The sequence below is a fragment of the Diadema antillarum genome, unplaced genomic scaffold, assembly GCF_040938485.1.
Source record: "Diadema antillarum isolate AM-2024a unplaced genomic scaffold, OU_Dant_1.0 seq00001659_RagTag, whole genome shotgun sequence".
NCBI lineage: Eukaryota > Metazoa > Echinodermata > Echinoidea > Diadematoida > Diadematidae > Diadema > Diadema antillarum.
Window position 1 is genome coordinate 1,847,916 of NW_027272359.1, and position 23,587 is coordinate 1,871,502.

A 23,587-nucleotide genomic window follows, 5' to 3' on the forward strand; every position below is an offset into this window, starting at 1 on the left:
ATTAGCGTCTGTCGTTGCCTGTCATAGTGACTGCTGTGGTCAGATCATCCCAAATTCTGAAAGAATGTAACCGACAAATTACATTTTATGTTGTAAATTTTGTACCATCTTGTCAATCAGTGCTAGAGACGTGTAAATGTGTACTATTGGTAAAGAATACTAGGAGTTCACAATATTAATCTTCTTAATCTTATTTTCAGGTGTGTTTTTTTTTTTACTGTGTGTTTAGGAGTTTCTATTCAAAGTGTAATTTAAAGGGATCGTATAGTTTTGGTTGAGACTTAACTTCAGGTTTTTATCATTTATGGTGAGATAGTGAGAAACCTCTCATGAAATATGAAAGAGCATGTAATTCCATGAGGATTTCAACGTTTATTTGATGAAAATTGATATTGAAATGGCTGAAATATCCAAAACAGAGTGATCGTAGTAAAGTGTGGGACCCACACTTTATCACGATCTTTTTGTTTTACTTTGTTTTTGGATGTTTCAGCTATTCCAAACCCGATTTTCATCAAATAAACTTTGAATATCTCTTAAAATGGTATGCTCTGTACTATTTCATAACTGTTTTCTTGGTATCTCCCCCCCCCCAAAAAAAAAATAAAGCCCAATTTTCATCTCCACCAATACTGTACCATCCCTTTAAGCAAATTCAAATCTCAGCAGGAGCATGGATGGGTACTTTGCTTTCTTTCTTCCTTTTTGGTACATTGCATTGAATCGCCATTTTGAGACAACTCTCAGGGAAGTTCAGCGTCCGTCTATTGTACGTGCAACAGGAACTGTGAACCATCCGTAAGTTTTCTTGTCTGGCACATCGACCTTTTGACCTTAGACGAGCAAGTTTACCAAATGACTGTCGTCATTACCCATGATTGCATTGTTGCCCACTAACGACAGGAGTAGTTCTGGTATTTTACTTTCCATGTCGTTTTAGCACCATCCATTATCCTGTTGAATTAATCTAGAATTACAAAGAGCTCGGAGCTTACAAAATGCATTTCTCATCCCTTGCCAAAAGGTTAGTATCATGATTATTGCATTTACAACTGAAAATCGCATCACTGCGCGTTTTCAAGAGCCGCCTAATCAGGTTACACCTGCTGAACTTGTCGGTTTTGTCATGTCTTGTATTTATTTGGGGTTTTTTCTGCTGTCATAATTGCTTTCGCTTAAATCGGCTCTCGATGCAAGTCACATGAACACTTCAATATTCCCTGCTTAGATGTACCGCCACATTACTGTTGGCAAATTAAAAACACTCTCTCTCACACACACATGTACACCTGATAATTTTGAGAGTTCAGTGTCGGGTGCAGCAAGCAGAAGAATGTATTGATATCTTTGTCACGCTCGCATGAACCTTTGATGTCGGTAACTGTGTATCATAAGAGTATACGTGGAGAGTATATAATTTAATTCTAGTTACGATTTCCGTACTATCGTGTTTGAAAAAAAAACAGAACTAAAGTATTGAAAAGAAATCCTACTTGGTCATCGAGTATCGAAGCTGAAGGTCTTTTCACATCATTCTCGATAAATACTCTTAACAAAAAGACATCTACTTTATAACTGGTTTAACGATTATGGTCTATATATTTGGACATAATCGTCTTCGCTTAAAAACTGCTTGAGCATACACGTATAGCTCCACACCTATCACACTATTAGATTGTCATAGGTGTTTAACCTCGATTGAAGCTGACTTTAGCCCCCGGATATTATACCTTCATGTCGCAGGATAACGCTGACGTCACAATCGCAGATGGATCACTCCTTCCATCTTTGTGACGTAGTGAATTATGATATGTTTTTTTTTTCTGCCCGGTATCATTCTGTCGGGGATTAAGAGGACCAACGTGCAGACAAAATCGATTCACGCCATTGCTCACAGCGGGAAAATCATTATTAGAAATGCGCATTATTGCCCCGGGCGTGAAGAGCGTGGTCGTGGAATGAAAGAACCCGATGAATTTACCACACGCTCGCATTCTGGATTGATATGTTCGCACATTTTCCCTCTCCTTTTCTGTTCTGGCATTTCAGTCCACAGTTTGTTTTAATTGTTATTGTTGCTTGCTGTGTTGTATTGAGTGCTTTTTTTTCATTAATTTCCTCTTCAATGATTGTTAAAAAACGGTACACAACAGGCCGTTCCTTTAGAAGAACACAGGACGCTTGCTAGTATATAGTGTAGTATAGTATAGTATACAAATATCGACTGCTGCAGAGGGAGATGGTAAAACTATTTGCACCGAGGTGATGCCTCAACAGTGCTATGTCCCGAGACGAAGTCGAGGGACATGGCACTGTTGAGACATCACCGAGGTCAAATAGTTTTACCATGGCCCGAAAGAAAGCAGTCGATATTTGTTTTATATCCCTCTCGAGCATTTTACTAGAGTAATGACGGTTCCCTGTTGGAAAAGTGTGCAGGTTTTGTGAACGATAAATCTAACGCTAGGCCGTAGCAGTGCATGCAGCAGCAGTGCGTGCAGCGCGTAGCCAACGACACCGCTGCGCTGTTGTTGATTCCTAAACAGAGCTACACTATACAGCGTGCAAAACTCCGAAAGATCGAGGAGGTCCAGGACTACGTTAGAAGTAGGCCTAAAGCGGCTTCGTTACCCAGATCATCTTCAAAATCGGTTTTAGTTTATTCCTAATTCGTACCTGATATGGTGTCCTCCTGCGATCATTCTTCCGTTACTTGAAGCAGTCACTTTGTCAATTGAGCTGAATGCATTGATCACACGTCCACTAACGTTACACACCCACGCCATTGCGCCATCGCACCACAGATTTCTGTAATGCTGTCGCACACCGAGCGCTCCGCGCTCTCTTAGCACTCGCTAGCTAGCTAGCTACAAGCCACAGGACTTTCGCTCAAAAGTATCGCTACTACGCGCACTGCGTACATTCTTAAGTGAGAAATGTAGATATCGATCACACGATCACGATTGGGTGCAAATCGTGGATTCCCAAAAGTACTATATCCCGCTGGCTAGTAACCAATTGCACCGCATCCAGCTGCTCGTAGCTAGCTAGTAAAACTACACCATGTTCGTGCTCTGTACAATCCTATGGCAAGAAGCTTTACATGAGGGATATAATATAGTATAGTATAGTATAGTATAGTATGTATGTATATGTATTCCTTCCGACATGTTCAAAGTCTGAGTACTTGAATGAAAGTGTTGGAAGTGCTAAAGTTTTTATCCATTTTCGTCACTGTAGGAATTGTGACGTATAATATATGAGTAAAACTGCAAGACGCTGCCATTTTGTGAACAAGAGATTTTCCTTCGAAACATGCTTCTTTTTTGTGTGCGTGTCTTTAGAAACAACAAGATATATTACACGTGGTAAATGGCGTCATGGGGGCAAGTTCACAAGAGATGGTAAAATCAACTGATACCTTAATTCCAGTGATTTTGCAGATATAAAATTGTGACGTGATGACCATTATTTCCCCTCGCGCAAAGTCTTTTTCTTTCGAAAATACTGCCCGCATTGCCATTTTGCTCATTTATGATTTTCAATTTATTCAAAGTGACGTCCACTTAGGGTCAAATAAATATCTTGTAATCTCATTGTTCTCCGACTTAACATAGCGCGACCTAAGTTTTGCTTTTTTTTTAGTCCTTTCGCGCCTACGTTCTCCACAATAACAAAATGAAAACACGCATATATACTTTCACAGTAACAGACAAACCCACCTACACACCAGCATACAAATCGAAAAAGTACAATGCGTCCAGCAATCATAAGCTCATGGTAAAGATAGAAAGATAATGTTTGCGTTTCCATGAAATTTGAGCCAAGGACATTTCTTGAAAAAATATGAGATTGCTCATCAGACATGCATTTCTGGATACAAACACCTCATTGACCCGATGCGGGACGTGTCCGCCAATCTACCAGCATGTTGTGTGGTAAAGGGTCAATGGGAATCATTCAAGCGTATAAAATGGCAGACGACGGGTCGTACTATTAAAACATGGCGGCGGTGGTGTCAACGTCGGCCTCTCATTACTCGCCCAAATGCAGTGAAAACATCGGGAGTCGCGAGCGGCAAACTGTGTTTGTGAACGATGAATTATTGATCTCCTTACAGGTCGCGCGACGCCCCGTCAATACGGACGTTGTACCCGTCACGCCTGCTTTCTCTCGCAGCAACAAATCTTTGAGAGCATATATATACTGGCTCAGTCGAGCATTCTAATCTCCAAGAGAGATTTTACATTTTCATCACCTTGTCTGAATTGCTAACACAAATTCATTAAAAAACTCGAGAAGGAGCATCTTTACTATAGAGCTTGTTGATGGTGTGTACAAGACAACAAAATGAATCTATCATCTTACTCAAAAAATATGTAAAGTAGCATTGTAACATTGAAACAGGCCTATCCTGTAAAACATGGATCAAATTTCATATTGATACAGTTTTGAACTCCGGAATTTCTCAGAAACTGAAGCCTTACTAAACATGTAAATCACCTTGCACACACGGGCACGCAAAAAGACAGGGAAATTGACATGCATGACTACCGTAATTTAAAGACAGACAGGCACAATACAAAGCTTTGCAATATCGTTTTCAAAGAAACTGATCTATGAGTGCAATTAAAAGGATTTTTACAACCTGCTTATCATGATTTTTTTAAATCAAAATTATTGAATGAGATGATCCAGGGATTATAATCAGTAAGCGTTCATCCCATCAGGAATATTAGCCTGGTGACATTTGACAGTAAGATCTTAACATCAATTCTTTTCTTTATACAATTTCATACTGACTCTGATATTCCAGCATTTAAGATGTTCCTGAGTAACACATTATTATACTGTGTATTAAGCAGCAAATCAGTTATAGTTGATGCCTCTGAAAAATCGGCAATGAGGCTTTATGCAGATTTTATTCTGACTAAAAGCAATTTTCTCTCTCAATTTTTCATGAATCTGACAATTATGTCACTGTGGTAACGTTTGCACAACTACAAACTAAAATTTTAGTCCAATATTTCTGCAAAGGTCCATCTTTTGAAATAAGACGCCACCATCAAAGTCTTAAACCTAAGGTCGCTGAACCCGGCAGGTATCAAATTGGCAATGCGTAGTTTACATCATTTGGTATTTTGCGCAATTTCACCCCCTCTGCGAATATCTCCTAGCTCCCTGGACGTTTGCATACCCCCTTCTTCACACTCACACTGTACGCGGCTCCTGAACAAAGAAACCATCGAAGATTAATAATAGCCAAGATGCAGAGGCTCTAATAATCATAAAGCGTCGATCACCCTTACAACGCGCTGTCACACCCGCCGATGCCCCGGGGGAGTGCAGCGGTGACGGAGAGGGGGCCTGTATGCACGATCACGGTTGTTTTATCCACGCCTCTATATACTGTCGTCTTGTTTTGACATCTTCAATCTAAACCCGATATCAACGGATGCCGCCTTATTTAGGCAGCGAAATCAGCGGTTGTTTTTGAAAGAGGGACCGGAGAGAGAGGGGGAGGGGTTCCCAATCTTCTCCTTCATGCCCCATAAACTTAAAAAAATCTCTTGTGAAAGCAGACGGGTGTAGATTTGAGAGCGTCAATTTTCTATACCTGACGGGTTAATATATTTTGCCACTATAAATAAAGACTTATGAAGGAGAGGCAAGCCCTTTAACTGTGATGTACCAGTATATGCTCTTCGTGTGAGGGTGTTTGTGTGAACATGTGTGAGTGTGCGTACACGTGTTTATTGTTTTTTATTATGAGCCTTTTATGATAATGAAATGATCTGTTTTTAAATGGGACTCATTCTATGCCTTTCCACTTCAATACTTTTGCTTGAAGAGGTCGATACCTATTGGCCTGCCCTTTTGATGATCGATATGCACTCGCTTTTGTTGTTGTTTTTTTTTGGGGTGTATGTGTGTGTTTCTTTGTCTTATTTGATTGTTGTTTTTTCTCTTGTACGTTGGCCACGGTAAGAGCATCTCCACACTAAGATAACACAGTATTATAAATGAACATAAACTTCCTATACTTGATACATGCTGTAAGTGTAACCAATCTATGTACAGGAGAGTAAGTGGGTAGGACATAATGTAGTGCTGCACACATATTCATTGAAAAAAAAAATGAGAAAGTCGGAGCGAGGAGAGCTATATAGATGTCAAGGTTATCACACTTCAATATAATGATATACTATGTATACGCATGTATGCTTTAAATCTACGATTACATGTATTAAGAAATCTCTCTCTCCTTATCTCTTCTTCTCCCTGTATACATGCACTAAACTGTATGTAGGCCCTATTTGTACAGAGAGCAAGAGGGAGAGATCTAACACTGGTCTGGTCTTCTTCAAAATAGGACAGCACTTAGGACGATGACAAAATAATACTAGTAGTCTGGTTAACCAGCCTTCTCATGATCACAAACTCTATCCAACGTGTTTGATTTTAGAACACCCGTCTTTTCATGTCGTCACTGATGCCATGCTGTTGTTTTGCTCACGTTCATATCTTCATTAGATTGCGGTCCTCTATGAAATCAAACACAATTTCGACTGCTGAAAAAAAAAACTGCGCCAAAAAAGGTTCAAAATCTGTATTCGTTATAAAATGATTTGCATATGACCTTTTCGAGAATGCACAGTAGCCTGTTTGTGCTTCTACAGTCTGATGCCGAAGACAGGACTGTGAATTTTTTTTTTGTTTCGTTGAATCTTTGATGACATTCCCCAAAGACAATGATAACTTGACCAAAAAGATCATATTTCAAGGTTTGCTAACACTTGTTTATCACTGCACGTAAGAAATGCAACACCTGTGTGCGTGATTCCACAGGGACAGATAATGACTTATGATTATGGATTCCAAGAAGAAAGTAGCAAACAAGAAAAATGATGTCACCCGAAGACGTTGGTTACGCGTAAAGGGATATGACATTTACTCTTTTATATATTGCATTTGCTCTTTTCGAAGAATCGGCTTCAATACATCAACTCGCCCTGTGAACAGATCGTCAAGATCACAGTTAACTCGGCGGCAAAGACTGTCAAGAGAGTCATACTGTGCACACCAAACAAATGGCTATCATTATGGGTAGGTTACTATAATACATCGGTGTTCATCGAACGATCCTAACGACAATAAAAACGCGGAGAAGGAGAAAGAGGAACAAATGACGAATAACCATGATTCATAGACCATCACCATTAAAAGAAATAGATAAAACATAAATATGAGAATTTTATACCTCATGGTGAAACATTAGATCTTTGACCTCATCGTTTTTGTTGTGGTTATTGTTGATTTCGTCATTTTGCGCACAGCCCTGCGATAGACAGATCTATGCCGAAATTATACTAAAACTTTTTAACAAGAAAATAGAACAAAAATAATGGTATATACTGAAAGACATTAAACGCAATAAATCTCGAGGAACAAAGTTATGTCTTGCTGTCTAAGACTGGAGAACTGTTGGTATGGCATGCAGGGTATAAGACGACCGGGGAGGTGAGACTCACTCCCTGAGATGACACATGCACGAGTTTCTGCACGCACGTCAAGGACCGCAGGGAAAGTACGACACCACGAGACGAACAATAGGGGGTCGTGTCGTCATGAATTATTGTTTTTGACGGGCGTTGAGATAATTAGAATAGGATGGGCGCCCCTTGTTTGTTACATTGTGTATACTAGTACTGCAGAAAGGGGTATGTTTTACACTGCTTGAAGCCCCCCCCCCCCCATTGCATAAGAAAAAAAGGGCATCTGCACATTCGTCGGTGTTTAATAGAAACGATATGATTTACCTTATCCAGGCGTTCATGTGTTTTTCAAATATGCCTATGCACATCCTGTGTATACAACAGAACATGCTTCCAAGAAAACAATCTTTTTGAATAGGAAACGAACGTCGCTCGCTCCGATATAGGCCTAATCTGAAAATGAAATTAAGCGTCATTTGATGGATTTCCCCAGAGGCATATAAGACATATTAATGTTATCATAGAGAGGATAATAAAATTTGAAATGGAAATGAAATTACCAGTCATTTAATGGATTTCTCCTGCATTCATAAGAGAGACATATAAAATGTTGTTGTATAACGGATGATAAAATAGTAATCTCGCCAAGTTTGCTTTCATGCGCAAGAAAATAGATACTGCCATTGGTTTCTTCCTTCATTAAGGTAACAATATGCTAACATCTCGTAGGCATCTGGTAAGTCTGCTGGCGTAATAGGAGACGTACTGAGTCATGCTTTCTTTCTGTTTAATGTATAAAAGTTTTGTGGTTGTTCGTCGATACACTGTTCTAATAGGAGACTCTCCACTCGTTCGGTGACAGACAAGACAACAGACCCTTTCGACCTCTGAAGCCGTAACGTCGCTTTACCTGGTTGTCAAGCCTGTTGGTCATGTGATCGGGCTCTTATCGACCCACGTGACATGAGCAGTCATGTGATACCCCATCTTTATCTCTCTTTTTCTCTCGGTTTGTAACGTTTGCTCACGATTATCTCAACTTGTGTGCTTACGGTGTTTCCTCGAAAAGAGTTCTCAGAGATGCCGTTCCGGCGGTTTCGAGATTGTAATGTATATGCGATACCTTAAAATAGCCATCTTGAAAAGACTTCCTCGTACACGGATCAGAAAGTTGTTGAAAGAGTGGTGGATCACGTGACACCGCCTTGCGATCGCATTTCCAGATTTTGTCCAATTAGTGAGAATCAATGTTGGGTTGTAGAATAGCGACAGGTTTAAATGTTTTATTCAAAGAGAAGTCCTAAACCCCACTTGTTTCTCCTACAAGGTTTTTCGAGTTAAGTGTAGATGGCGTTTTCCTGCCCGTTTGGTGTCCGTCAGTGGTCATGTTTGCAACAAAGGTTTAACGTGTCATGATCCGTCTCTATACCCGGAAAGTTCCCCTGTAAGAAACACTGTCGCTTGGACGACAGCTACTTAGCAGGAAGGAAGGAAACATCGAGTCTCGTGTCGCACCAGTGTCATGTTCTGTTCGAAATGAACTTTAACCTTCCAGTAATTCGTTGTTTCAGCCATTAAGGGCCGATAAGCGGCACGCACGCTTTTTCTGTGTAATTATTGTTCAAGAATGCTTTGAGGTAACTTTGCTAATGGATTCCCTCTTTACAGCCACTTGTTTCACCAGCACGACTTAATTTTGACTGGGCAGTGGCAGATCCAGGAATTCCGTAAAGGGGTGGGGGGATATTTTTGGTGCCATTTCCGGATTTCATCGGCTGACAAGCAAGCAAAAAAATCAAAGGGGGGGGGGGCGCAGTCGCTCCTTTCATTTTTCTTTGTATTTCTTCTATCCCCCTCCCCCCCCCCCCCCGAATCCGGTTCGGTGTAAAAATGGCAGAGGTAAAAATGGCAGGGGTAAAAATGGCAGAGGTAAAAATGGCAGAGGTAAAAATGGCAGAGGTAAAAATGGCAGGTGTAAAAATGGCAGAGGTAAAAATGGCAGAGGTAAAAATGGCAGAGGTAAAAATGGCAGAGGCAAAAATGGCAGAGGTAAAAATGGCAGAGGTAAAAATGGCAGAGGTAAAAATGGCAGAGGTAAAAATGGCAGAGGTAAAAATGGCAGGTGTAAAAATGGCAGAGGTAAAAATGGCAGAGGTAAAAATGGCAGAGGTAAAAATGGCAGAGGCAAAAATGGCAGAAATGGCAGGGGTAATGTCAGAGGTAAATAATTATGTCAGTGGTAAAAATGTCAGAGGTAAAGTTGTCAGTTGTCGAAATGTCAATGGTCAAAATGCTAGAGATGAAAATGCCATTGATAAAAATTTAGTCGTTGAAATGCAAGAGGACGAGGTAAAAGTGACAGATTTTTTTTTTTCTTCATGTTTCTGACACCTTTCTCGCAATACGCGCTTTTCGTGCCTTCTGAAATAAAGCACGGGGGAGACCGGGGAGAGATGGGACAAGAGAAATATGGGACACTCATGTAACTTGAAAAATGCTTGGCCAGTCAACAATCCAATTATATCAGTAAAAAGATGAGCCTCGGTACACCAGAAAATGGACATATCAACCATTATACAGCTCTACAGGTATCTTGTCAGTAAAATATCAAACTTACTTTAGATCTGGTAGGTCCTATACTATGTTAATAGGTATTTTAATATTAGTGTGCAAACTTCTGAAAATAAAATTGCTTGATAACAGACATGCAGGTATGAACAATTGCAGGGATCTTTTACTGTTTCTGTTTCCACTGGGAGAAATTTAATAGGGCAGTGTTACATTTCTCCACCGCGGCACATCTAAATCCTACTTTGGTCATGATGGTTATCCAATTTCTCTCCATTGTCTCATTTCTCCCCTCTTGATGTCCCATTCCCCCAAAATTAGGGGTTAAACAAATCATTAATTACACGAAAATGTTTTATATATAAAGGGGTATCACTAAATACTCTTAGTGGGGCAGCTTAGCAAACCTATCGTGCATTTTGTGATACAAGCACCAAATTTGGCACAAAATGTACATTAACATATTGCAAACATTTTCAGATATTGGGCCACTTGGAATTCTCTCTTTATGTCCACCATATTGAATTTCGAAATGGTCGCCATTTGAAATCTACAGTTGCGATTATCTCAGGGTCTAATGGTGATATTGACCTGATTCTGGTGTGTTCCGGGATTTACGCCCATGCTTTGCGGCAACAGCTAAGTTTGAGAGGTATCAAACATTTACATTTTTTCGCCTGCGGATTCGTTCAACAATAATTGAAAGAAATCAAATGGCAAACTATCGGTTTTTACTCTCACTAGAACAGTATATTGCTAATGTTCGTCTCCAGTTTTAATAGGCATAAGTTTGTAAAATGACCACAAAGTGTTCATTAAACTTCGAGATATTTTTTTTTGCGCCATGTGATACTTGAACAATGTAATAAAAATTTTTTTCCAAGAGCTTACTTATGTCTGCCGATACATCTGCTGTAGTTTTTTTTTTTTGCGTTTTGTATTTTTACTTCTACATTATGTCGCGATCAGGCCTTGTGAGATAAATAGGCTCCTACGAAACCTGTATGTGAGAAAATAACAAATAGAACAGTTGACAATTTAGCGGTTTGCTTCGACTATGTCTCCTTCACTTCTTTACACTAAACAGTTCAAAAGATGAAAAATAATGACAATATACTAGCCTGGACGTGAGCGGAATTCGTTTGTGTAAGAGTGTGTATGTGAGAGTATGTACATGTGTATATCTGCGTATAGAAGCATATGTTTATACCAAAAGTGGGTTCATGCGTGTGTGTGTGTGTGTGTGTGTGTGTGTGTGTGTGATAACTTCATTGGGCGAAACAACGTAGGATTATACAGTTTAAGGGCTTTGCAGCATTGTTGGAACCCCCTTATAATGATAGATAACATTAATAATAATGATAATAATAATAATAATAATGAATAATGAAAAAAAATTCCCATAGCCCTACTAGGCTCTTAGCTGGTTTATCATTCCTCTGAACAGACAGATTACGCCACTGCACTTGCATCAAACTCAGAATGAGAGTGCTCTAATCTTTTTAAAACATAATTCAATAAACATTCTTCAAATCTGCTGTTTGGATTTGATAATTCGATAAATACAGTTTGCTCTGGCTAGGCTATCATTCAAAACCTCTTCATACGCTTATCTCTGACGAAATCGCTCTCATTACTTCTAACATTTTACCTCTGCCATTTTTACCCCTGCCATTTTTACCTCTGCCATTTTTACCCCTGCCATTTTTACCTCTGCCATTTTTACCCCTGCCATTTTTACCTCTGCCATTTTTACCTCTGTCATTTTTACCTCTGTCATTTTTACCTCTGCCATTTTTACCTCTGCCATTTTTACCTCTGCCATTTTTACCTCTGCCATTTTTACCTGGCACCCCGAATCCGCCACTGCTGGATGCTATTTTCCTCCAAGACGTCGAAGTAGACGTGCATTCTCTCCCTTTCTCTTTCTTCATCTTTCATTATCATTCTCCATCTCTCTCGTTTACTCACTTTTAACTTTTGTCTCGTGATTTGAGAATTGGGCGGAAAAGAATGGAGAAGAAGAGAGCGAGAGAAAGAGAGAGAATGAAAAAAAAAGACCTGTTTAACCGAGGGAGATTCTGTATCAAAATAGAGGCGTAGCTACATACGCGGCACGGAAGCACTGCGAGAACCGACGTATATTGAATTTTCAACATGGATTTAATTTAGAGAGCGCGTTGTCCAGGTAAGGTGGAATCATCTAGCAAGACGCAGGAGATGAAGGGGGACTATTTCTATCTCATAATTTGGTCACTTGTCAAGGCCGCGGCTTTCCAGGTATTACAATTCCCACCAAAACTCGGTCAAATCAAATTTAACCGCATTCATAACTTTCAAGAGGGAAGAAAATTAGCGTGACAACCCTGTTATGTCGATGAGTATGTATTCATAACGAGCGGGCGTACCTGCCTCCCAGGGCATTCCAGCCATATACGTTTTTATTCTCTTGACCATTTTTTGCGTACGCGTTAAGACCTTCTGCACTGCCGTCTACCCTCGCTTCGGATCCTAATCGGCGGTGCATCGTAAACAATCGCAAAACTCTTTTATTGCCAGCGTCGAGCTCCCTAGGATGTGATGTCATTTCTTCTCCAGCGAAATAGTCAACGTTCGACGAAGCGTTCTCGCCTGGTGGAAATTGTATTTTGGGACATCGCCTTTCTGTCGCCACACATTCAACCCTTACAATTCTCCTACCTCACATCTCACAGGCATGGTTTCTGTATATTGTTGTGGGGAGTAGCGGACGTTACGTGTGAAATGACTGATGACTCGATTTAAGATTTTTTGGTTCTTTGCTTTCCTTTTTCGATCAGGATATTCAAATAGATCACGGATAGACTTAACGACACGATGATAGCCAAGTAGAGAGAGAGAAATAAATTTAACTGGAATCAGGGACTCTGCAGTATTTTAATGGTAGAAATGCAGGTAAAAAATAATGTCATTGCGAACAAATGGAAGCTGTAAAATTAGCATAAACTAAGAAACTGTGTCCATAAAAATCTGCGGCAGGTAAATTTGTAATGTACACAGACAAATCAACGATCTATTGCTATACGGTCAGAGGAATATATCAACGTCAAGTTTGCAGAAAGTTATTGTGGTATAATATGATAAAACATTTTGGTAATGGGTGTTTTAGATTGTTTTCTGCCCTATAACATAAAGTAAAACATTGCCAGTCTCAGACATACGAAGTCATTTATAGCATTGATTAAAGCGAGTGAAGCAACATGACATCTGAGAAAGACAGTGTTTAAGAAACAGCTATCAACATCATTCATTGTCTATGTCTTTAATCAATAATACAGATAAAGCAAAACAGACAAAGATAATATTTTCAAACACTTAGTCATGTCATCTATTGTGAACTAGCACGGCTTCCTGGCTTAAAGCAAAATCATTCTGATTTTACATGCAGTGATTTACAGAGATTCTAATGGAGATCAAACAAAATCAGTCTCTAGTTTTGTTTTTCTCCTTTCGACCAACCCGACTAGTTCTTGAAATTTTATCGCGGGGATGATATAAGTAATTACTTATCTATTTAATTAATTTATTTAGATGTGTGCCATTTAAAGGCCATTCGTTTAAAAGCACGTACAAGTGATTTGGTGGTAATCTTTTGGTATCTATACAATGATCTATTTAATGATCTAACCGGGGATTCGACAATCAAATAAAGCAGATCTACCCAAGAGAGATAACAAGTTGAACACAAAGCAAGACACATAGATACTGCATTTACCAAGAAAGGGACACTATCATTATCTCTGTATAACACTTACAAGATAAGGCTTCAAATCTAATAATCAGATGGCATTATAAAAAAATCACGCACACAGTAAACAGCTAAAGTATGAAATCAGGCTACCCCGCATTTCGCTTTCCAGTATCAAATGGCGCTAACCTCTCGCATCAAACATTCACTGCTCACTATACAGTATTATGCTCGCCACTATAGCTGTCGATATCTGGCTCTGAACCGCGATAACTCTGAATAAGAGGACCCCAAGGCAGCGACGTGTGAGGACAAGGGACGAGAGTCTACGTCGCTTGATGTATTCGGACGGTTTCGACAAAATATCACGAACTTCAAGAGAGTGAGGTCTCCCATGCAAAGATCAAGAGAAAAGACCTCGGGAATGAAAGTCACTTAACATTTTCTGACATCAGACGAATATCGAGCGCAGGGTTTGTTTGTTTGTTTGTTTGTTGTTTATTTTGCTCTTTCCCGATTCCAGCCCTGAGACAATAATATGATATACACGTTTTTACCAGCCACCATAGGAATATAAGTACTTTTTTTTTCTTGCCTGCATTAATTTCACTTCAGAATTTTCCACATGCCCATATGATAGTTAGTAACTGTGTTGCACAACGCTTGTAAGCAATATTTGCTCTATGTTTAGATTTCATGTCATTAAAAAAAGCATCGAGGGATGTTTATTAAAGTGGATTCAAAGAAAATTGCGAGATTATGAGGTTTGAGTTTTCGCGCTGTGTTGCCTTGAGGGAAAGACAAACAGACAAACAGACAGACAGACAGACAGACAGAATTGGAATTGGAGAAGAGCAAAGAAAAAAAATCCCTGCACTTGATATTCGTCTCATGTCAAAAAAAAAATGTTAAGTTGTCTTCAACTTTCGTGAGAGGGAGACGCCAGTATTATTATAGCTATATAGATGCAGTAGCAAGATACAGAAGAAGAGTCATAAAAGTACAGCTATCCCTATGTAGAGCTATCAATAATGTTGAGAAAGGAAGGACTAACGCAACATCAACAGTCTGAGCAAAATGTAATGCTATGTTCTGTGATCTTATTCTTACGACAATCTGTGCACAATGCCTATATGGAGTAATCCTCGACTTCTGCGTTCTCACTGGTTTATGGGATTATTATGTGTGTGTATGCACAATCATCAACTCACTCATATGGATATTCATATTGACTGATTGTAAAATGTTTTGTGAAAACTTGACAATTCTATACCTTCCTTGAATAACATTTATTCGATTTTGATCAAATTGTCGTTGCTGTGCTTAGAACTTTGTACGCTTTCTTATCAGGCTAACTTTTAACTGGTCCAGAATTCCCCTTCAACCAATTAGATTCGTGATTTCAGGGTCGCGTTAGTGTGTGGAAGCTGCGCTCACGGCTTTCAATGGATAGACGGTAGAGCCATGTCATCCACCTGCACAAAGAACGCTATAAGAAGCCTTTATCTCTACCAACCAGAGACTTTCATTAGGATTTGTGTTCCTCGCGCTTTCTTCGCTCACAGCACCAACAAATTGATCGGTCTTTGCATGAATGTTGGCTTGATCTCGGAGTTGTAGTTTGAAATTGACGCCACATTTATATCAACTTTTACGCTTCATTTATAAGAAAGAATTTACAATCAGGAGATCAATTCACATATCGTCTCAATTTTTGCGATACATTGTGTTTACCTTATTTCATCTTATGTTCATGTTCTTGCTTCGTTCGTGTACATTCCATTCCGAATTACTAGTAAAAAAAGCTACCCGACGGTTTTCAAGATTTGAAATAAACGAAAAACCACAATTATGTTGATACCTAATCAAACGTAGTGTTCAAATCAAAATCAAAATCGTATCACATAATGTCTGTCGATTTGTCTTGTGTATACTTCTAACTGTCGTATGACTGTCAAATAAACATGCGTCACATGCGTCACAGATTTGGCATTACGGGTAGCAAGCGTAATTACCGACGAACTAAAAGGAATATTCATAATACGCCTCCAACAAATCACATTGCTACTTGATGTGATAGGAGACCAAACTCAGACAGGCGACAGGTGGAACTTTCAATGGTTGCAACAATGTGTCCTCCATATTCCCGTAGGATATACAAGATGGAATTCACTTATCAGAAAATAGCATTGTCGAGACGTGCTAAGTGAAATGATTATGCATTATGCATTTTTGTAAGCAATGTGATTTTTTTTCACGCAGCCGTCAGGCATAACAATGAGTATTGATAGGGTTATTTTGAGCAAAAGCATGAAAATATTCGATCAATCCGACAAAAGGAAATGATAGAATGTGAAAACCAGTGAAATGAGAAATATGAGCGGACGTTTTGCTACTCCAAGGCGCTGTTAGGCGGGCTTTTTCGCAGCTGCGAACGTCAGATTAAATCTCTGCCCTGCTGAGACCGACGCATAGCTCATCCATAGTGATGCTGAAAATCACAGGCATTCTGTCTCCCCATCAACGATCGAAATGTGACTTGACGACTATGTAGCTAGATTCCCAGTGGCCAATCACAAGGCTTGGCCACTGCGAAAAAAGAAGAGAGTCTTTCGAAAAGTTAAACATTAAGCGTCCCAAAATGATTAATGCCGCCAATTACTGGCAATCAATTCGACACGCGCGCGAGAATGTTTAGACAAACTATCGATTTCCCATCTTGGAGGGGGAACATAAGGACAGTTTGAGATGAAAACAGCAGCAATGAACAATAGATTGAACTGCTAAATTTGGACTGAAAAGGAAGGGTTCCTGAATAACAGACCAGTTTGATTGTGAAATGCATGCGACAAACAAGTTTTTGTTGCCGTTCATATCAACACCTGCACCTGTATCCTCGACCTTATTCTGAATTCACCTCAAGGAAACCTTAACCACCACAATACTTATAGTCTAATCCCTATGCATCATTATGTATCTCATGTTTATTGCGCCTGTTTCGATATAACAATGGCGAATGCTACAAAATATGTCGTTACTGTAGAAGATGTCAATCTAATGACAAAACATTCAGTGAAGACAATAGTGACTTAAGTATACATTCTCACTATGCAACATTATATATTTTTTTGTAGTTGCCTACATTTATTTCACTTTAGAATTTTTACAACCCTTAGTAAATCAGTGCGTTGCATAACACCTGGAAATCAATATCTGCTCATTACCACTGATTACTATGTACATGCATATTAAAAAAGGGGGGCACAGAGAGAGGCTTATCGAGGTGGAATTACATCAAATTGTGAGATGGTGAAGTTTGAGTTCCCGCGCTCTATGGATTGAAGAGAGAGAAGGTGAGTAACAAAGAAATTGAAAATTTATAGAAAACTACCCGGTGATGATAAGGAACGCGACGGAAAAATCCTTTAAGAGTTAGAAAGAGAGAAGAAACAAGTGAAAAAAGAGAATTGAAGAAAAAGACCTTCGTGCCTATTGAGAAAGAGAACGGAGAGGAGACAATATTCTAATACATCATGATGTGTGTGTATATGATAAGAACATTATAAAAAGGATAAAGCCGGGGCAACAAAAATAAAAGAATAAACGAAGCGCTGGAAGGAGAAGAATGAACAGGGGGAGGAGGGGAGGGGAGGGGGAGGGGGAAAGGGGAGACGCGCACTTTCCATCTTGAGACCCTCGTCTGTTATCGACTATTTGGACTGTCACGCCCCTTCAACCGATACAACTGTTTCCTCACGACATGTCTCCAACCCTGGTTCCAAGCCCCGCTCCTAAAGCCCCGCTCCTAGTTTGCGTGATCGGAATCATATTCCTCTGTTAAATTTGCCGACAAAACAGATGGGGAAATCGGCATATGTTACCTCTTTGTTGACATGTGCTCAGATATCCATTAAATTCTGCGAAAAACGGAAGTCGAAGTTTCCGAAAGAACTTTAAAGATCGGCATTGAGTGATACACCAATTCAAACATTAGTATCGATGTTTGATATCAATTCTACATAAAACATTGTGTGTGTCCATCCTCATACGTCCTTCTTCTTCTAGTATGCTGTTTGGCACTCGATTCCTTCACACCTTCAGTCGGGGTCATCCCACGAGACCGACACCCACAAGTAATATGGCCCACAAGTTTGACATTGAAAAAAGGTCTATGAGTCATACAGCCCACGAGCCATGCATCCCATGAGATCGACACTAGGAAAATAAGGTCCATTAGTCGGACATTAGGCACTAGATAAACGTTACATCACGGGGCTTAATGTATTGCTCTTGTGGGCCTTTTTTTTTTAGCTTAGTGTCGGACTCGTGGGCCTTGTTTGCCTAGTGTCAAACTCAAGGGTCTTATTAGCCTCGTGTCTACTTCATTGGCTGTATAACTCATAGGCTCTATTACTAGTGGGTGTCGAACTCGTGACCTGCGCCCCTTCAGTCAGCGGTCTGCAATCTATGTCACTGAGGTAAAAGGATACATAGGTATATGCACACACTATAAAGGTTACATAATAATTCTGAATGAGTCATCTGATTTCGAACTAATCACTTTCCTAGCCTTTGTTGTAGAGTCAGTCTTCCATTAGGCCTAGATTTTGTTTGCTTTGTTTTGCTTCGTTGAGTTGAACATCTGAACATCTGTTGAACATCTTTTGAGTGCCCAAGCACAATTATGTTCTTTGAGATCTACAATGCACCACTGATAGGTTCAATGTTACACATAAAAACCATTACTCATTCTCAGGTGAGAAGTATAGGTCTTGCAAATAATAATCATGTTTTCGCATGAACTCATTCAGCAATCAATTGTTGAAAGAAAGCATTTCTTGTTCATTTGTTTTGTTGGTTGTTTTTTTTTTGTCCAGACAGGTTGTTCACTTTCTCTCTCCAAGACAGGGGTCAAAAATGTTCCGAAAGGGCAGCATCGATGTTTTTCAGGTCTTCATGTCTTCTGATTTATTCATCTCTACTATTCTGTTCTCGTTATCATTCTATGCGCTCTGTATTTCGGATCCCGTTGTGCGAGTGCCATCTGCCCCAGATTGGGACGGTATATGCGGTCAATGGTAGTTATGGTCTGATTGGTATGCGACATTCGCGCGAGAACTGGGCGCCCCGCTCCACTTCATCTGAAACGAAAACGAAGAGTGGGCTGGACGGTGGGCCCTGGTCACCTCTTCTTGGCGTGGAGTGAAGCCCATCTGAGCACCGACAAGTCAGCATTCATCTTATGACGACAAAACGCTGAGACACAAACTGTCGGGGAAATGCGCATCCTTTGAGGATACTTCAGACGACGGAAAATCGGCGCTGAAGAGCCCCGTATATAGAAATTTGTGTGGGCGATCCAAACTTAGCAACTACAGTAGGCCTACAGTCATAACCAACCTGCTAGAACTTAACCTTTCTAGCTCATCCGGTCTGATGTCTTCAATTTTTTTTGCGATATTATTTTCGTTGTTCCCTCCTATGTTTTCTCCCACTTTGTTATTGGCAGGTGTTGCTTCAGAGTGATTGCGATTGCCATAAAGTGTCATGTGTGGTTGAAGTCTAATGCTCGAGTACACTTTCCTGACACCGTTTCACGACAGGTGCAGTCATTCACAGATGACATCCTAAGTCATGTTTTGGCTCATGAATATTTGAATATCTGCTGAAGATGCGTTGCATAATGGTGCACCTTAATGCTATGCAACATGAGATTAGGTGTATTTCAATAGATAACCCATTCAAAGCGACTGCTACAGCCGTTCCTTCCGCCCGCAATCAGGAACAGGCAGTCGTTGCCAGGGCAACGTTTATGATGTCAATCCCCTGCCGCCGTATCAGGCAATCCAATCGAACTTCTCTGATTCACTGGGATATAAACTTTCTTCTATGAATGCGAGGTATCCGAATTGAGTAAATATCGTCAATCCAACTTCGACCGTATGCTGCGATATTTGGAAGATTTTTTCCTTCTGTTGAATCACATGTGAACGGGTGATGTAACTTTTCGTCTCCAAAATATGAGTAAATATTTTTGATGTACCTCATCCTATACCACCCCCCCCCCATCCTCCCATGAGAAAGAAGGCAAATGTTGATTCTGAAACATATTCCTGGGAGAAGCTTGTGAAGGTGAAACTCTAGATTTCGTGCGTGCTCCTGGTCTCCTTCGGATTCAGGAAAACGCTCTGTCCCCCGAACTCATCCCGTCTCATCGCGACAGTTTCTGCCTCTTGACATCCTCCAATATTTGCCAAAGTAATTTGCAGATGAATGAAAGCCAGAAATGGCCATTACCTCCATTGAAAAGAGGCTGAGACCAATCAGAGGGACTTTAAGGCTTCGGGAAAGAACGACACGAGACGCGATTCTTGCGTTCTCTCCCTCTTTTTTTAACCTCTATTAGGCTTACAGAGAGAATTATCTGACACAACGGAGCGTGTCCGTTTTCAAATTATTTATTGGCCGGTCGTGACGTATTTCAAAAGGATGCACAAGAAGACTTACTCGACAAACCTTTCAATGACTTGGAAAGTGAACGTTGATCGCAAAAGTGACATCATGCATACGGAACATCAGCGCGTGAAAACAAAAAGTCAAACGACAGCAGGAAAGGAGAGGAAAAAGTAGACAGAAACATTGAATAGGTCAGATGTGGGGAAACGAAGGAAGAAACGAACAAAAAATTGTCATAATCGTGACTAAAGATGGCACAGTAAACCACAAAGTCTAAAAAAAAATTGGAAAAGGAGGAAGCAAGAGTAATAGGGGAGAGAGAAAGAGAGAAAGGGATAAAGAGATTATGAAGAGAAAGAGGTAAAAGTAACACATTACAGGAACAACAGCAGACACGTGTCTTTGTATAAATGCTAATTTCTGGTCAAGAATACAGTACGTAACCATCGTAACAGTATTCTCTATCCAGTATGCACACACAGTCCAATATTGATACACACGTTATATACAATCATGTACGGTGTGTAATACTATGTGTGTCACTTGTTCGTGTGTGTGTGTGTGTGTGTGTGTGTGTGTGTGTGTGTGTGTGTGTGTGTGTGTGTATGTGCGTATGTGTGCGTGTGTGCAATGTTTTTTAGAAAGTATTAACAGGATTTAAACGAACTGCAGATATGACTAACCATTTCCCTGTCGAGTGCCATTTCTCTCACAAGCGGAATCCACTTATAAAAAGTAGAGAGAGAGAGAGAGAGAGAAAAAAAAGAAGAGACGTCTGACTTGATAGATGGGGCGTGCGTAATGCGAGCTCTGAGGTGTTACTCCCCCGTACCCAGGCTCTGACAAAGAATCAGTACTAGAACGCCATCTCCACCATACTCACATGATGAATGTGTTCGCATCCGATATTAAACCGACTTTTGAGTAATTGCATAGTTCATGATTACACCGTAACAGCCAGTCACTCTGTCTTGATCCAAAGTCAGCGATACCTACATACTCGATGCATGCATTTCTTGGTTTATGATCCAACGTAGATACGTCAGCAAAACAGGTAATGCATATTTTACCACGTTGGAAACAGTCTGTGCATAGTACGTGCCTCCGCGTCAAAATTATACTTTTGATGCCAAAAGTAATCACAGCGATCCATCACGAGGAACGATCAATTATTATCTATCTGTTACCATGTGCGTTTGACAAAATAAATGTGTAAATGAGCAATACTTGTGTTATTAACATTTCCCAGCAGTACAGATCAAATCAAAAGGACAGAGTTGACGCCACATTTCTCTCTGCGGAATGAGTTCTATGGTTACAAGAGGGGGGGGGGGGTTACACAAATCTGATTAGAGTGCATCGTAAAGTGCCTCCAACGTAAGCACTGAGTGTAGAGATTGCAGCCACAGTTACTGCTGAAATTCTGTTGCAAGAACAAGAAATATACAAACGACTATGAATATGCCTTTATCCACAATAATGGATATATTTAAAAATTCACTAAGCCGGAGATGTCCGTTTTGTATCCTATAAGTCTATTAATCTGATTGGCCCTCCCTATGTACTTACCTTTTAGATATGAAAGGGTGGGGTAGGGAGATGGTAAGTGGTTATTCTTCAGGAGTGAACTTGTAATGGGACGACTCCAGTAGGATAGTCGCGTCAATAATACAGGTAACAACAACAACAAATCTCAGTTTGAATTTCCTTATACCTTAACCTATTATTCCCACATGGCTAATTTTGAGAAGAAAAATCCTGTCATTTCCCCCGATGCTGAGCCACGACGTCGTAGTTCAGTCAGTCGATGGAATGCTAAAGTTGAAGATAATCGTTTAACATTTCTGGGTATGAGGGCCGGGATTTCCTTTATTCAGAACATCCATTAACGATGGCAACACCAAGAGGCTACCCACCTGTACACCAACGTAAGCAGAAGCAACACAACGGGCCCCGTGTGATCAATATATAAAGGGATAGTTTGTATGTGGGACAGCCACTGGAATACATTAGGCTTCATCTCATTAAATATTGATTGGGTTGGGGGGTCCTGTGTCTTTACTAGGATTCAATTCCGGGGAAGAGGTCCCACCCCCAAAAGAAAGACGTTAATCGCAGCCATCAAGCATTGATGTGTATTAATCACAAGAGACCAGCATAAAAAGGGGGTCTGATTTTTCACGGGCCGCTACTGGTTTGCCATCACTCTCTAGCAGCAAACTCTGCAGGTGACTGGCAGTTTCTTGGGGGAAAGCCCTGCCTGCGCTCCTCGAAAGACAAGGGCGGGAATAATCATTATAGGAATAAAAGGAGTGTCTTCACGTCCTCCTCCGCTATGGCTCTTTTATCTTACGACAGCATCAATAAAGTCGGGGGTGATCGCAAGGCAACATTACATGGCAGACCGTCAACCGGCTCTGGATTGAGTCTTATAGGGATAGCATATAGTTTTTTTAGGTTGAGAGCTGATGTCTTGGACTCCGTTTCATAAAACTTGTTATCAATAACAAGTTATGATAGTTGTTATAAGCTACCGAAATCTTTGCAACTGATTGGTTGAGAGCAAATTTGTCATAGAAATGTGGCAGTTGTTACTGACAACAAGTTTTGAAACGGGACCCAGATTTCTAACTTATTTTGGTGAGATAATGAGAACTCTCTTATGAACTATGAACAAGCATGTAATTCCAACAGGAATTCAAAGTTTACTCGATGAAAACTGGTTTTGAAATGGCTGAGATATCAAAAACAAAGGGACCCTAAAAGGTGGGACCCACCCTCTATTAGGATCGCCTTGTTTTACTTTTTTTTTATATATATATCAGTCATTTCAAAATTGATTTTAATCAAATAAACATTTGATACCTCTTAGAATGGTATGGTCTATAACATTTTATAAGTGGTTTCCTAGTATCTCTACAAAAAGTTAAAAAGTCAATCCTCATTTCCACCAATACTATACCATCCCTTTAAAGGGTGACTGGTGTGTCTAATACATGTAGGCCTTATATAACTTATCATCGCTGAATTCTCGAGTGCCTCTTTCTATGGCCAAAACGTACTGCTTGTCGGCAAAGAAATTGATAATAATATGAAATGGTTGAAGACATTCCTTGCTCGACCATCCGTGTGATAATCAATGAATGCAATCAAGTATTCAAAGATTCACCCATCCACGTATTCATTCATCCATTCATATATCAGAAGTTCATCCATCATTTTTCCATTTACACATTCAGTCATGCGGCCATTGATTGATTCAGTCATCCATCGATCCATCGATCCATCTTTCTCTGAGTTCGTTCATTCGTTCCTTCATTTTTTAGTCACTCACTTCTGG

General features: G+C 40.1%; 1 protein-coding gene across 1 annotated transcript in view; it reads right to left on the minus strand.

Annotated features, from left to right (window-relative positions):
* Positions 1 to 23,587, minus strand: part of LOC139711434 (P2X purinoceptor 4-like) — a 177,436-nt gene that overhangs the window by 128,319 nt on the left and 25,530 nt on the right. The window lies entirely within an intron of this gene.